The sequence below is a fragment of the Staurois parvus genome, unplaced genomic scaffold (genome assembly GCF_062004578.1).
Source record: "Staurois parvus isolate SC_StPar_1 unplaced genomic scaffold, SC_StPar_1.0 ptg000605l, whole genome shotgun sequence".
Taxonomy (NCBI): domain Eukaryota; kingdom Metazoa; phylum Chordata; class Amphibia; order Anura; family Ranidae; genus Staurois; species Staurois parvus.
This window is the reverse complement of record NW_028318401.1, coordinates 462,412-476,566: the sequence shown is the minus strand read 5'-3', so window position 1 is coordinate 476,566 and position 14,155 is coordinate 462,412. Positions and strand designations below refer to the sequence as shown.

The following is a 14,155-nucleotide window of genomic DNA, read 5'->3' as shown; positions in this document are numbered from 1 at the left end:
CCTGCGTTGCTCCTCTTTACCTTAGTGTTTTGTCCACCTGATCCTGCAGCCTGATTCCCTCACTTGCCTGCTTGTTGCTTTACCATCTCCCATGTATGACCCTGGCTCTGACAGGCTAGGCTTTTTGTATCTTGCAATTTGTATATATTTGGATTGGGCAGTTGTTCATAGTTCATTTGCTTGTTAGATTTCCTGGTCTACTGTGTTTTTGCTTTTACTTTATCATTTTTTTTTCTTTTTTCTGCTGGGAATTCCAGAAGACACAGTGAAGATATGTGCTGTTCAGCTCTCCAATACACTCAAATACATATCCAAGAAAGGACTTGTACACCTGGATTTGAAGCCAGAAAATATTTGTTTGACAAGGAGTGCCCTTGCATCAAGATCAGACTTTGGCTTTGCTTGGGTCAGAGGGACACTGATAACATCCAGACATGGCAGCAAATCCTACATGGCCCCAGAAATGCGTGACATGACCATTTCAGATGGACTGGTTGTAGATGGGAGCATTGATGTCTGAGCATTGGGTGTCACCAACTAAATTCTTTCTACAGGGGAGTTTCCATGAAGGGAGGCCGTCCTTGATGGTTTTAAATGCTTTAACTGGCAAAATAATTAAGATGGTTAATCCTCTTGAAGCATGGAGACATGTTCCCACTGGATATGAAGGATGTTTACTGATCTTTTTGGCATTTGATGACCCCGAGACTTCAATGTACTGAATTCCTCAAATACACGAGTAAAAGCTGGGAATAAACTTCAGATTCTACTGAGACCAGAAGATGAGAATCCAAGGAAACCTCAGCTTTTCACCTGAACACCTCACAGCATAATGTTACTACCACATCATTGCCTTACCTTTTTTGACCAGACACTTCTGGATCTTAGTCTGAGATGACTCCAGAGGCACAGAAGGACGACATGTTAGAAGGACTAATCATATTTGACGAATTTTCTTTACACATTGGTGAGGGAGCATCTGAAAGAACATCACATATGGCCAATTTTCACAGGTATGTGGCTTTCTTGAGAAAATAAAGGTCATAATAATGTGTTTGGCAGCAGGCAACTCCACAGTTCAAGCTTTTAGGGCCGTGTCACACTAGCAGTTCTGCACTAAGTTTGTAGCCATCACCTTTGGCCCCACCACAGATCTGTGTTACTAGAGCTGTACACAAGTTGATACATTTTTAATTTTATTCAGATTTGTTTCATTTTTATTGGCATATTTGGATTTGTTTTTTGTATTCAGTATGTTCTAGTGTGTGTGTGTGTGTGTGTGTGTGTGTGTGTGTGTAGATGGCTATATGCATTCTATATTTTACTCCATTACTTTTTGTATACTCTAGTATGTATTCTAATTTTTTTCGATTTTTAAATTCTATATTTTTTCTAATCTGTTATAGATCTAGATAATCCTAATCCTACACATTTTCATTGTATGCCTCATTGTATTTGTTTCCATAAGTTTGAATTCCTTGTCAAATTCAAACTCGTTTGGACTTGTTCATTACTACTGTGATTCAGAGATTTGGATACATCTGAATCTCTAACAAACTGTCTGAATTTCATTTTTTTGTATCACATCTTTGACACTTTCAGAAGGTTGGGAAGTATGGTATGTTTTTCAGCCATTCCCAGAGTGGTGGGGCTCAGCCTTGCAGTTAGGAATACTGAAGTGAAACTAGAATCAAAGCGGTCGCTACAAAAGGCTATCTAGCTTACAATGGAAATAGGACTCTTGTCGGGTATGCTTTTAGAATGTTGCCATTAGATATTTTAAATTTACTTTCTGTTAACTTCTCAGAATAACTTGTAACACAGAACATGTTCCAGCAAACCAATTGTACTGACAATTACATTGATGACTGGTATTGCTGAATCTTGGCTTCATTCTTCACATGACTGGGCCATTAATATTCCTGGCTAGGTTCTTTCGGAGAGACAGTAAATGGGAAAGGTGGTGGTGTCTGTCTGTGAGAAGTGAGCTCAGAGCAAGTGTGAAAGAGGACTTTGTGGATGGAGAGTGTGAGGATGAAGTATTATGGGTGGAACTGCACATGGGGGTGCGTACTACAAATGTTGTCATTGGAGTTTGTTATAAGCCTTCGACTGGAGTAATGGGACTGCAGGAACAGTTAAAAAGCAAAAATGTATAAACCTACTACAGGACTATATTTTATTGCAGTTCATAGAGGCCCTGACTAGGAATGATACTCTGCTGGACCTGGTAATCTCAAACCATGCAGATCTTATTACAAATGTCCATATAAAAACCTCTGGGTAGCAGTGACCATAACATGATTTTATTTATTAACTGTAAGACAAGCACAGACGGGGAAAATAAACTCCACTTTGAGAGATCTCAGCCTTGGAAAATCAGCTCTTAAAGACTTGGACTGGGAGGGAATATTGGCATCAATGAGCACAACAAATGGGAGTTCTTTAAATACTGTATATTCCCATGGGCAACCAGTTTAACCACTTGTCTAACGAGCACTTTACGTGCTGTTGCACTTTGAATGAAAATTGCGTGGTCATGCAACACTGTATACATGAATTTTTTTTTTTCAACCAATAGAGCTTTTCTTTTGGTGGTATTTAATAACCACTGGGTGCTTTTTGTGCTATAAACATGTATTTTTATACATGTATTTCTATTACATTTTGCAAACGGGTAACTTTTTTCTCCACTAATGTGCGTTGCTAAGGCGGCACTGATAATCGGTGCCAATCTGTCCGACAATTGCTGGTTATCAGCAGTACTTTCCTCACGCTGCGACAGCATGAGGAAAGTGCAGCCAATGACCGGCAACTGCATTTACCAATGATCTGCTGTCATAGGACATAGCTGATCATGTGGTAAAAGGCCGCTGTGATTGGCCTTTTACTACATCATATGATCAGCTGTGTCTGTAGGACAGCCATCACAGAAGGTGCATTCTGGGAGGACGTCCTTTGACGCCCTCCCAGAACTGGACAACCACGCTGTAGCTGTCATTCGGCTATATTGCGGTTGGCAAGTGATTAAAAGGCCAACAATCAAACCGATGTGGCTTATGGCCAAAGGTTAAAAAAAACTATAGATAATGAGAAGAGCTTTTGTTAAATATAAAAATGAAGGAACGCAATCATAGTTTAAACATTACAAAGAATATAACTGGGCAAAAATTAAAATATAACAAATTGCAAAAGAGAGCAGGACCAACCCCCCAAAAATTCTTCATATAGATTAACAGTAAAAAGGTCCAGCCCGAGCATGTAGGCCCTTTACAAAATCTAGAGGGGGTTACTGGGGACAAGGGAAGGCAAATGTATGAAATCCCTTCAGCTCTGTGCACACAAACCAGCATGGGGGAGCTCTTGTTCATTATGGGCGTGGTATTAAGAGCTCCAGATGATCCACATTGGTTCACAATTGATACTATCCCAAAATATTTAGACTGAATAAAGTATCTGGACCAGATGGCATACGCCCACAGGTCCTTTAAAGAGTCCCAAAAAATGAGAAACGGCTTTGAAATGAGAACAATTCTTTAATGACTGGCATAGTACCCCTGGATTGTCATCGACAATGTGGTGCCAATATCTAAAGGATTAATCTTTAAGTTATTTATAGACCTGTTCATTTAACTTCTATAGTTGGGAAGATACTGGGGAGTTTAATAAAAGACCACAGAGGAGTTTTGCTGGAAAAATATTTTAAGCAACAGACGGCATGGATTCATGAAAGACAGAAGTTGTCAAACAAATCTGATTTCTTTATGTATAGCTATGTCTTGGCTTTTCCATAAGTTTTTGTACTTGATCAAATTATAACCTTGCGCTATAATTTCTCTGTATATAGATTGCTGGCTTTACATATTTAGGTTTTTAACTTTACTCCATAAATTTCTGTTGTGTTCAAACGCGCTTTAATGTTCACATCTATATGCCTCGGGAATAAGGTTTGGAGGTCTCTTAGCATTTCATATTTATAGGTATATAACCGAGGTTAACAGTATTCATATTTGACACATTTCTATAGTGTGTGTTTTTTTTTTTTTTTTTTTTTTCTTCCCCCTCTCTCCAGGACACTGTGGCCTCTGGTGCTTATGATGTGGAACATCTTCTGGATAGAAACGTCTCCTTCTATTCCCGAGGATTAAAGAAGATCGACTTGGAGAAGCACGTCCACATTGTGAAGAAACTTGGAGAAGGTGGATTTGGGAAAGTATTCTTGGCAAACGACAGGAAAACAGGTCAGTGAATAATTCTATCCACCATTTCAATATCCTCTATAAATGTTTATGTATATGCATGTGAAAAAAAGCCTGTGTGGCAGATTGTATTTACAAGGTCTCTGATTTTAGACTTGCTCTAAAATAAAGCAGTAAGTTGAATCCCCGTGCAGCAATTTTAAATGGCAGGAATATGGAGTAAACCTATATGGCCCAATGATGGCATTTATTACATCCTTAGGAAAGAAATACATCTGGGTGCAGCAGATCTTAGTAGAATGATTTTCAAGTGAAAAATCCAAAAATTACCTGCTTAAAATGTCCAGTTATTGATCGAAGGTAAACTCCCCCCCCCCCCCAGAGGTCAAAGAATGACATGGAAAAACAGAACCACTCAGCAGTCTTTCCTCCTGGAATTCAGTATTTCGTGCTTGCTTTAAATTCATCCCAACATCAGATGCTATGGCAACACCTTCACCACCAACTACTTTGTATTTGTTCAAGAATTGGCACCTTTTGGTGATCTGCTCTCCATGATTATACCAAATGTAAGTACATTAAGATTGAAGTATAGAAAATTATTTTTTCTTTGGATAAAGTTAAGAGTTACAACTCCTGTCAATTTTATGTTGTCTTTATCCTTTTTGGAAAGATTTCCTTTCACTTCCTCGCCTAGAGAGACAACAGGAAGTGAGAGGGAACTTTTGACATTAGTAGACGTCCATGTTGCCAGATTGCCACTTGCCTTTTTGTTCTGACTACTTGTACTTGTTCTGAGCGTATGCATACATGCGACAAAAGAATCCATCCCTAGTATAAAACTAAATGTTGTAGCCATACAGATATAATTTAATTGTTTCTGGATAAGTAATCTGAAGTTCTCTTTTTTTTTTTTTTTTTTTTTTAGGTGGGAATTCCAGAAGACGCAGTGCAAAGGTGTTCTCTGCAAATCTCAAGTGCTCTTGAATATATTGCAGATAGACTGGTGCACATGGATGTGGAGCCAGATAATGTTTTAGTGTTTGACCGGGACTGCCGTTCCATCAAGCTCAGACTTTGGCTTTGCTAAGGTCAATTGATTAGAGGCAAGTGTGGCACCGTGTCCTACATGGCTCTGGAAATGTACAAAACTGACACTTCAGAGGTCTGGCTCAGGCAGGTTTCCATATGGCAGGCGTCAGAAGCTCCTGCACTTGGCAGTCTCCCAACACCATGTTCAGGCTCCTCCCCCTGTGATGGACTTTTATAGTTGGATGTTGTACTGGCTTTTTTTTTTTTTTTTTCTAAAGTCTACCCATTCAGGTAGACAGACAAGTAACACTAGACACACACGTGATACGACCAGGTCCATGAACGATGCCATCCCTGCTTTCCAACTGACCTATCACCATCCACTAAGTCTTCAATTTGACTACAGAACAATTATCAGATTATTAACTCCTAGTGCTCAAGCTGGGGCTAAGCTGCATTTGATAAATATGAAACCTTCACGATCTGTACCTGTTTGTTAGAAAACTGACTTGTGTGACTGACAGGGTCAGAGCTACACAAGAGAAGGAACTCATGGAACCAATGTAAACTTTCACAATGCAGGACTTCAGGGACTTGCGTGATCTTATGTTGTTGCTGGATGAAAATGAAGTTACCAATGAGGTGACCATATATAATCTAGAGTTTTACCCCCTCACAGACACTTCAGGAAAATTCTGCACTTTTTTTCTTAATCTAACCATGAATCTACAGCCATAGACCTTCTTGGTTGCTATGGTCAGTGATGTTAAACCTATGACTACCAAGGATTTTCATTTAACACCCACACAAAGACCAGCCATAATTGGATTGCAAAATATACCCAACATGGTTATTAAACCATCTGATAAAGGAGGAAACCTTAGTAGTAATGTCACACCAATACAAAAAAGTGCATTGATATCTTGAATCGACAATGGTACAGGAAGGTTTCAACCAATATGGTAGCTCAATGTAACATTGATTATAAGGATCTGTTTACCTCAGTGTATGTAGATGCTGTGACGGGAGTGACTTTTGGGGGTGGGGGGACCTCTGTATCATCTCCCCAAATCATTGTTTAACCCACCCTGTGCCTGTTAAGGGTTACAGGGTGTGTATGTGAATGTCTGAGTCCTGTGTATAGTGTGTGTTCCTTTGTCTAGGCCACATGGCTGTCCATTGTCTGTTTGCCATGTGCTCCCCCCCATGGTGCTGTGCCTTCCCGTCCAGCCAACTATTATGGGATGTACTGTTTGTGTATTGGTGTGGGGGTTGGTCAATGTCCTTTGCCACATGGTTGCATCTCATTGTTCTGTGTCTGGTTGGATGGGGAGGGGTGATGAGGTGTTTCCTGCCTATACTGTAGCCCTTCCCACTGAGAGGGTGGGCTGATGTATTTCCTGTTCCTGGTTGTGTTTCCCCGCCCTCTGTATAAAACATGTTTGTGTAAAATAAAGAGTTGTTGGCTTCCTGTCAAGAGCTGGGTGCTGTCTTTTTTCCTGAGGGATTTCGACGGTGTAGTCCGTGGATGGTGTTCGGACAGGGGAAGTTGTGCTATAACTGAAAACTCAGTGCAGCTTGGGTTCCGGTTCCGTTACAGATGCCATAATTGACAAAGAAATATATGAATTTCTCAATGTACAATCTCCCTGCGAGGAAACCTAATCTTTACCTAAGATTCATAAAAACATAACATCACCTCCAGGAAGGCCCATTATTTCTGGAATAGGGTCGATTACTGAAAATGCTAGCAGGCTGGTGGATTTTTTTTTTTTTTTTTTTTTTCTTTTCTTAATGTCACAAGGCTCCCTTTTTTATATATTGGGTATACTCTGGATCTACTGAAACAGGTTGATGGCCATTCTGTGCCTCTCGACTCCCTGCTTGTAACTATTGATATACAGGCACTGCACTCTATCTTCCCTAACAAGTGTTGGTTATGTGTTAGAGAAGACACCGGTAGCTTGTGATGAGGCAGAACTATGTTTTACTTGTGTGGCTTAAGTTGCAAACATACAGAGCACATTTCAGCAAACTGTAACAGCAGACATCTTGGTTTGAGAGAGAGAAGAGAACCAACAAGTTTTACACATACGCACAACTGGTAACCTCAGTGTATAGTGCCATCTACTGGTCAAGTGATATTAACACACAATACTATATAGTACATGCTGTTGTATTCCCAACAAGCAGGGTGTTTCCCTCCACCCCCCCCCCCCCCCCCCCAGCCAGCCACCAAATTATGTCATAAAGACAGCTTGGAATGCTCACTGTTCAGTCTTGGTTCACAGTACACTCTGTGCAATATGTTCGATTTTGACATAACTGCACTCACATATATTAAACTGCACAATTGCATCAGTGCCTCCTCCAATGGGGCTACAACAAATCTTTTGGAAAGCTTCTAACAAAGCCCTTTGGAAAGGATAGAACCGCACTACTGTACCAGACACCTACATCTAAGACAATGTCATACAGTGAAATTATGTAAATATTCAGCACAACGTCAAGATTTACGTAGAATCCTACAAAGACATTGGCACCTGCTACAGGAAGATGCCACACTAGGCAAATATATCAGATTATTCTGTGATGGTGTTCAGGAAGGCAACCTCCATCAAAGATAAATTAACAGCTAGTTATTATATAGCTAATGACCAGACTCCAGTATCTGTAAAAGACATTTCCAAAAGCAAACAGTGTACTTATTGCCTGTGGGTCCTTGAAGGCCAAAGCTTCTATTACCCAATGGTGAAAGATTCTCCCCTCGCTTTTATGCCAATTTTAATACCCAGGGGGTGGTTTCTCCTGTTGTACAGCTGTGGAACCTACAATGTAGGCAAAACCATTAAGCAAAGGGTGCCTGACTATATTCATATAATGCAAAAAAATGCTTAACCTGATCACCCATAACTTGGGTGGGAATTGGGATAAGAGCATTCTGTGTAAGGAAACGCTATTTTGTGTAACCTAGCTGAGGGTGAATGTGGGATCTATGTAACTAAGAAGCCTATCTCCCAAGGCCTGTGCCAAGTTTTTTTTTTTTTTTTTTTTTTTTTTTTTTTTTTTTAATTTCAATAGTTTTTATTTTAAGTTTTAGTAACAAGACATTGTAGGTAAATACGGTTCAGTTAAAAATGTAGTACAGGAAAGTAAACAAAACCATTTTCCCCACCATTTGGCTGGGGGTAATACTAGAATAAGTGGTGTTGGTATGAGAGGTATGCTCAGTAAATTCTGAACTATGTAAGGTTGTAGAAATCTATAGGGGGTGGAGAACAAGGAGTAGGGGAGAGGGAAGGGTAAGTGCACCAGTCTAGGCAGATGGGTCAAGGTATTTTATAGTGAATTTATCAGACTTTTACGGAACAGTTTGGGTTCTGTAACCATCGAGACCAATGGAGCTTAAATGTGATTGGTAGAATTGTTTAGGGCAGATCCTTTTTTTTTTTTTTTTTTTTTTTTCCATATCGCATTGGAAGTTAAGATCTGTTATCAGTGAAGTAAGAGAAGGGGATTTAGTAGTGTTCCATAATTTAGTTTATGTTTATTTTCGCTGCCGATTAATGTGTGGATGATAATGGTACAGGAGTCTCGAGGGAAATCGTTGATTCCAATATAGAGGAGTGCTAGAGCAGCGTTTTGGGGTTATTGGAGTTTTAGATAATGTTGAGAGCATTTGGAAGACGCTATTCCAGAAAGATTTGAGTGATTTGCATGTCCATAGTGTATGGAGCGTTGATCCTAATTCTCTGCATTGTCCAACAGGAGGAGGAGAGTTGTAGATAATATAGTGAAAGTTTAACGGGTGTTAAGTACCATTGATGTAGTATTTTTAGATACGATTCCCAATGCGAACTACATGGTGAGGCTCTATAGGTGATAATGAAGGTGTGGTTTTTTTTTTTTTTTTTTTTTTTCCCACAAGTGTGGAGGTATTGGCTGTAGGAGTGTTTTCTCCCAGTTAATTAAGGAGGAAGATTGTAGGGTGAATAGTGAGTCTACTATTAGTGTGTAAAAGGTAGAGATGCCTTTACCTGGATATTTTGTTTTGTGAAGAAATTGGTATGCGGTGGTAGAAGCTTTCATAAAATGAGGAATATTTATTCGTAAGCAGTGAGATATTCTCAGGTAGGTGAAGTATTGGGTTGCAGGTAGATTAAATTTATTGTGGAGAGTCTGGAATGATTCAAAGTTGTGATTTGTGTAGAGATCTTTTATGTCGGTTAGGCCGGATTTTTCCCATTGTAATAGAGTTGGGGATGGAGTGATGAGGTGTAGTATATTGATTGGGGTGGGTATGTGTTTGGTATTTTCAAATTTAGTAGTGGTAAGGTTGTCCCAGCTTGGAGAGAGGCTTGGATACAAGGGTGTTTAAGTAGGTATTTGGTTTGGGGTATTTGTGGTGTGAAGAGTTTCGAGGTAAAAGTGGAAGCAATGGGAGTGTTTCCATGGTAGACTATAATTTTTCTTTTGTTGGGTGCCACCAAAAGTATATTTGGTCAAGAAGAGTCGCATTGTAGTACAATTTTAAGTGTGGAAGGCCTGCTCCTCCTCTGGATGTTGGACATAATAGATTTGTAGTACATCTGGGTTTTTTAGAATTCCAGAGGAATGTAGAGAAGACTGTTTGTAGTTTAGAGAAGATGATATTGGGAATAGGGAGAGTGCAGAATATGTATAGAATTTTTGGTAATATGAACATTTTCAGAGTCGCTACTTGTCCCAGTTTGGAGAGTGTTGTACGGAGTGCTGAGATTTCTCGTGGAATAGATTCAAGTAGTAATTTATGATTTGCAGGGTATAATTGGTCTATTGTTGCGGTGAGTTTAATTCCTAAATAGGGGTATGTTGTGGTGGTCCCAGGAGAAGGGAAATTGCTTGACTAGTGACGTTTGGATAGGTGTGTGGAGATTTAAGATGGACGATTTAGGTTTGTTAAGTTTGTAATAGAAAACTTCTGAACAGGGGCGGACTGACCATTTGGAAACTCGGGCACTGCCCAGGGTCAGTAGGGGGCCCCATGAGATGCCCCTGGTACCTTTTTTTTTTTTTTTTTTTTTATATAGGCTTTTTTGAGTTTGGGCAAAGACACGGGCCCCATGATCCCCTATTGCCCGGGGGCCCCATGAGTTGTCAGTCAGCCCCTGCTTCTAAATAATTTTGGAGAATTGAACGAATCCTTTGGAGATTTATGTGGGTTGGTTATCATTCGTATGTCTGCGCATAAACTGTTCCGTGTGGAGGTGGGTAATTCCTGAAAATGATGGGTCATTTATTAGTTTTGAAGCTAAGGTTTCAATAAGTAGTGTTCAAAAGGGATCTTCAATATCTCCGGATCATACAGCTGCACCTCCAGTAATGTTGTGTACCTTATCCAGTGCAGAAAATGCAGAAAAGGATCTTATGTTGGTGAAACAGGACAGAAGTTGCAAACAAGGATGAATTTACACAGACATACCATCAAGGAACATAAAGAAGATGACCTCTGAACACCTGTAGGACACAATTTCACACAACCAGACCACAATATGGAAGACCTCAAGGTTTTAGTTCTGAAAGGAAAATTCAAATCCATCCAGGAAAGAAAAACATTTTGAACTAAGACTGATAATTCTATTTGACACAAGAGATAACGGCCTTAATTTGGACATGGGATTCCTCAACCATTATCCAACAGCTTTATGACTATCTATTAGCTGAAGCTTGACCCCCTCTGTGTGAGTGTAGTATCCCCCCCCCCCCTCGCTTTTGATGTATCTTATCTGTAGCCCTTTTTCTTTTTTTTTTCTCAATCCCTTCTAACATTCTGCTTTAAAATTTTTTTAATAGTACTGCTTAGACCTTGAAGGGGACATACCCCGAAAGCTTGTCCTCATTGTATGTTAGTGCAAATAAAAAGTATCACGGACAGTACTCAATTGTTTCTGTTTCAAATGCACTAATACGGCTACAATCACCTCAAGCAATAAGTGTAAATATTATGGGGGATAAGGGGCAACCTTGTCTGGTGCAGTTTGATGTCGAAGGGATCTGATAGTTTTTCCATCTGTTAATACTTTGGCAGAGGGATTGGAGTAGAGAGAAAGTATGCCTGATAACATCCAATCCGTGATGCCGAATTTTTGTAGGGTTAAACTCCTAAAATGCCAGTGTATTCGATCAAATGCTTTTCTCTGCGTCTAAGGATAGTAGTATGGAAGGCTGTTTGGTGAATTCTAGGTTATGGAGAAGAGATCATTTTTCCTAGTGTCAGGAGCTTGGCGACTGGGGATGAATCCTATTTGGTCTGGGTGGATTAATGTAGGTAGGTAGGGGAGGAGTCTTTGGGCTATTATATTAGCATATAGCTTTTGTCTGAGTAGTGATATTGGTCTAATTCTGGACATTTAGAGGATCTTTACTGGGTTTCGGGTTAGTCGTAACTATGGATTGTAGCATTTTGTTGGGGAATGAGGCTGTAGAGGCAGCATGGTTAAAGAGCTTGGTCAGATATGGTGAAAGGTCAGGGGCAAATGATTTGTAAAATTTGTTGGTGAAACAATTTCCTGGTGACTTGTTGCGTGGTAAAGCTTTTAATTGTTTCTATTTCCGCAGGGGAAATTGGGGTGGAGATATGAGTTGGGGTAGTTTGATAGTGTCAAATTTTTGTATGGGTGCTGGTTGGGTAGTGTCTAAGTCATTTTTGAGATTATATCATTTTTGGTAGTACAGTTGTGTTCAAAATAGCAGTCAGACATCACTAACTGGATCAATCTCTGTTTTTGGTAGAAATGATATTTCTACATGGCAAATAATTTCCTAGCAGGTATAGTAGAGTAATAGAAATCCAACAGACCCAACAGTCATGACATGCATGCTGCTGATTCTGTGTCATTGAATCACTCATTGAAAGGTGCGTGTTCAAAATAATAGCAGTGTGGAGTTCTATTAGTGAGGTCATTCGTTCTTTGAGAAACAGGTGGCAATTATTGCCCTTATTTAAGGAAGGAAGGCAGCAAATGGTGTACATGCTGGTTACAGTGCATTTCTCTCTGAAATTCTGAAGAAAATGGCTTGTTCCAGATATTGTTCAGAAGAACAGCGTACCTTTTGATTGGAGAGGGGAAAACATATAAAGACGTGCAGAAAATGATCGGCTGCCTATGTGAAGCCAAGCTATCTGCAAGAAGTCCCCGCAAACTCCCACTGTTGGAAAAAAGACGTGCTGAAGAGGTTACAATTTGCCAAAGAGCACATTGATTGGCCTAAAGAGAAATGGCGCTACATTTTGTGGACTGATGAAAGTAAGATTGTTCTTTTTGTGTCTAGTGGGCGGAGACAGTTTGTCAGACGACCCCCAAACACTGAATTCAAGCCACAGTACACTGTGAAGACAGTGAAGCATGGTGGTGCAAGCATCATGATATGGGGATGTTTCTTATACTACGGTGTTGGGCCTATTTATCGCATACCAGGGATCATGGATCAGTTTGAATACATCAGAATACTTGAAGAGGTCATGCTGCCTTATGCTGAAGAGGAAATGCCCTTGAAATGGATGTTCCAACAAGACAACAACCCCAAACACACCAGTAAATGTGCAACATCTTGGTTCCAGACCAACAAGATGGACGTTATGGAGTGGCCAGCCCAATCCCCGGATCTTAATCCAATAGAAAACTCGTGGGGTGACATCAAAAATGCTGTTTCTGAGGCAAAACCAAGAAATGGAGAACTGTGGAATGTGGTCCAACCATCCTGGGCTGGAATACCTGATCACAGGGGCCAGAAGTTGGGTGACTCCATGCAACACAGATGTACAGCAGTTCTCAGAAACAGTGCGACTACAACCAAATATTCATGAAGTCATTCAAAGGAAAGCAAAATCTTCAAACATTTCTCAGTTTATATAGTGAATGTTTGAGTTTGTAAAGAAGAATACAAACACTGCGATTTTATTTATTTAATTTTTTTTTGAACCGTCTAATCACTTTTCTTCCCAAAAAAAAAGGAACACACATTTGATATACATGTTTTGGTTTGGAATAGAATGTGTCGTGTTCCCAATGATGCATTTGTGTGGATGGAAATAAAAGCTATTAGAAGGATTTTGAGCTTTTTATTCAATTTTTCAACACGCTATTTTGAACACAACTGTATGTCGCAAAGGCATTCGCTATTTATTGTGGGTTTGTGAGAGTAGTTGTATGTTTGACGAGGGATTTTGGTTTTTAAGCGTCTGATTAGTTTAGTTAGTAGTGAATTTGCTTTGTTTCCTAAGCAATAGAATTTAGAATTTTGCTTTCATTTTTTGCAGGTTGATATCATAGAAGGGCTCTTAGTTTATTTCTATCTGAGGTGACGGAGGAAGATGTGGAGGGGTTGGGATTTTTGTTTTGGTCTTTTAGTTTAATAGATGCAAGGAGTTGGTCAATTTTGTTGGGTTTTTGTGATGTGGGAGTTTAATTGTATGAGGATACCTCTCAGGTAGGCTTTGTAAGTGGGCCATAGTGTGGAAATAGAAATGTCAGGTGTGTCATTAAGTTCAAAAAACATTGTGTGCTTTTTGTCTAAATTCATCATTACTGAAGAACCCAGTCTCCAGATTCAGGGTATTGAGGAGTAATGCTGGTCATCAAGGGTAATGTTGATTGGAGCGTGATCTGACCATGTTATGGTACCGATTGATGAGGAGGTTATGCATTGTAGGGTCCATTTGTCTGTGATCAAGTCAATTCTGGAGTAGGATAGGTGGGATGGAGAGTAGTAGGTGTAATCTTTCCATGCTATGTTGGCATCGCCAAATGTCAGGTCATTGTTATGAAGAAATTGTTTGAGATTCTTCTTTGGAAGATTGTTTGTTTGAAGAAGAGTCCAGAAGTAGGTTGCCAATGATGTTGAAGACACCACCTATGAGGAGTCTGCCTTGTTTTTGGGAGGAG

The 14,155-nt window shown here is 39.8% G+C and overlaps 1 long non-coding RNA gene across 1 annotated transcript; it reads left to right on the top strand.

Annotated features, from left to right (window-relative positions):
* Window positions 1-268: 268 nt before the first annotated feature.
* Window positions 269-5,779, top strand: LOC149449733 (uncharacterized). The gene is made up of 4 exons (XR_016315369.1): window positions 269-1,013; window positions 4,073-4,241; window positions 4,582-4,768; window positions 5,128-5,779. It is a non-coding gene; the product is annotated as an uncharacterized LOC149449733 (long non-coding RNA).
* Window positions 5,780-14,155: the final 8,376 nt, after the last annotated feature.